We start from the raw sequence: 2,500 nt of genomic DNA, 5'->3' as shown, positions 1-2,500 counted from the left end.
TATCGTTGAAAGCAAGTTGCCGGAAGGGAAATAAGGTTTTGTTATTCAAAAAGTCTGGCTCCATGTGTCGTTCTATGAGAAATCGGTCACAGTGCAAAACAGTGTGTGAATTTACTGTTTGGCTAGTTAACCATTATATATTAATAGATGGATAATGGATGAGCAACAAAGTAGAACCTATGAGCTAAAAAAGGGAGTTTTCAATGCTCATAGTTAGAACAAAAGAAATGTGGTTTGGGTGGTGTAGTTGGTTATCACGCTAGTCTCACACACCAGAGGTCTCCGGTTCGAACCCGGGGTTCAGACATTATTTTAAAAAAGTAAAATGGCTTAATAATAAAGAGGACATTATTCTTAAAAGCTTTTTTCTAAAATGACTTAGTAAAAACCTTTGAGACACTCCTGATAGGATATTTTGATTGAATCTTCAACTTAATGGAGACCATTATTGATACGAAAAAGAAACACCAGCGAGAGAGGGCATTCATGGAATTTCTGAATCTGAGAAGGGTAGAGAAGGAAATGACAACTCTGAAGATCCTTTTGGTTCTTGGATGGTAGGACAACGTACTACACGTGGCAGAAATAGCAAAAAAGGAGATACTGGCAAGAGTAGTGGGTCGAATGGAGAGAGTAGTGAAGGTGGAGACAAAATTGAGGTGCAAAAGACAGCAGGTACTAGGTTTGCAATTTTGAATGAGAGAATCCCGAAGACTCTGAAGCCAATCATCTGCAACAAAAGAATCTTCTCCCAAAAGTTACTAAGCATGATAATCCAAGGCCTACAACAACGTCCCAACCACCCAGCATTGCTACCCAGCCTACAATCCATGGCTCCAATAATAAGACAAGTCCTAGAAACCAAATGTCCAGAAGTCCAACAAGCCCAAAAAACAAAAATACAGCAAGCTCCTCAAACCATGTAAAGAATAATGAAACCATACAAGGCCCAGACAACCCAGCTCCCTTCCAAGCCAGCCCAAATGCCCATAACAAACAACAAATCAGTCCCCAATCTAGTGATAATCCCACCCAGACCACTCAAAATGTAACCCATAGTTCTGATCATGGACCCCTTCCAGAAAATAACCAAATAACCCACATTCAATGTGTTACTACTAACATGGAGTTCAAAGAATCCCCTGTTGCAGAAACTTTTGTCCCTGAAATAGCAGTGATGGATGAGGATATGGGGGAACCAAAAGAGACAGACCCACCTGATCCATACTCTATTGATTCAGAAATTATGGTGGAAGTAGCTCTCCAATTTGAAGCAGAGATGATGGAAACGGCGGATGAGCAAATGAAGGAAGATAAAGAGATAAGGAATGAAGCCAATCATAACAAAGAACTTAATGCCATTGAGAAGGAGAAGGAAATATCCCTTGAAGGGGATGAGATGCTACTGGAGGCAGTAAGTTTTTGGTGCCTTCAATGAATTTATACGTATTTACAAACCTGATATAGTCATCTTATATGAGACTAGATGTAGTGGTGAACAAGCAAGAAGGGCTATTAACAGATTTGGTTTCGACTATAGTGTTATAGAAGAGGCTAATGGGTTTAGCGGGGGAAATTTGGGTGCTATGGAAAGATCCAAATATTCCCATCACAGTTTTAAAATCTCATACACAATTTATTCATATGGAGGTGACCTTCCTCAATAAGAGGAGTTGGATCCTCACTGTTATTTATGCGATCCCTCAAGAGACAAATAGAAGAATTTTATGGCCAAAACTGAAAAGACTATCTAATGGGGAGAACAAGGAGTGGATGATGGTGGGAGACTTCAATGAAATTGTTTGTCCGACGGAGAAAAAAGGTGGTGGTAGAACAGATGTCAGAGCTTGTTAGAGGTTCAAGGAATGGATGAATGCTTGCTCGTTAATTGATCTCGGGTATGTAGGAACCAGATTTACTTGGAGAGGACCATTGTGGGATGGAAGAGAAAGGATGTTTAAGCGGCTGGATAGAGCCTTAGCTAATGTCGATTGGAGAATGAGATTTGGTGAGACTAGAGTTGATGTGCTAACACGTACCAACTCTGACCACCACCCGCTTCTTATTACTCTTGAACCTCAAAACCAGAAAGGTAGAGATAGACCTTTCAGGTTCGAAGTAATGTGGAAGTTGCACCCTGAGTATAAGGAGTTTGTAAGATAGAAATGGGATAAAGGAGCCAACCTCAACCAAGCCCTTTTAATGTTCATGAATGTGTTAAAGCAGTGGAACAAAGATATTTTCGGGCATGTGGGACGGCAGAAGAGAAAACTCCTGAACAGACTAGGAGGAATACAGAGAGCCCAAAAACACTAAAAAAATCCATATTTTGAGAAACTTGAAAAGCAGCTCAATGATGAGCTGGAGGAGCTGATAGAGAAGAAGCCCTCTGGTTGCAAAAATCTCGAGAGAAATGGATAGTTGAGGGTGATCGGAACACGAGATACTATCATACAAAAACAATCATAAGGAGAAGAAAGAACAGAGTTTTGAAGCTGAG

At 40.4% G+C, this 2,500-nt stretch overlaps 1 non-coding gene across 1 annotated transcript; it reads left to right on the top strand.

Annotated features, from left to right (window-relative positions):
* Positions 1 to 232: 232 nt before the first annotated feature.
* TRNAV-CAC (transfer RNA valine (anticodon CAC)) lies at positions 233 to 307 on the top strand. Its single transcript has one exon. It is a non-coding gene; the product is annotated as a tRNA-Val (tRNA).
* The last annotated feature ends 2,193 nt before the right edge of the window (positions 308 to 2,500 follow it).

Source organism: Arachis hypogaea, chromosome 7 (assembly GCF_003086295.3).
Source record: "Arachis hypogaea cultivar Tifrunner chromosome 7, arahy.Tifrunner.gnm2.J5K5, whole genome shotgun sequence".
NCBI lineage: Eukaryota > Viridiplantae > Streptophyta > Magnoliopsida > Fabales > Fabaceae > Arachis > Arachis hypogaea.
Note: the sequence above shows the minus strand (reverse complement) of the source record. Positions and strands in the feature narration are given on the sequence as shown.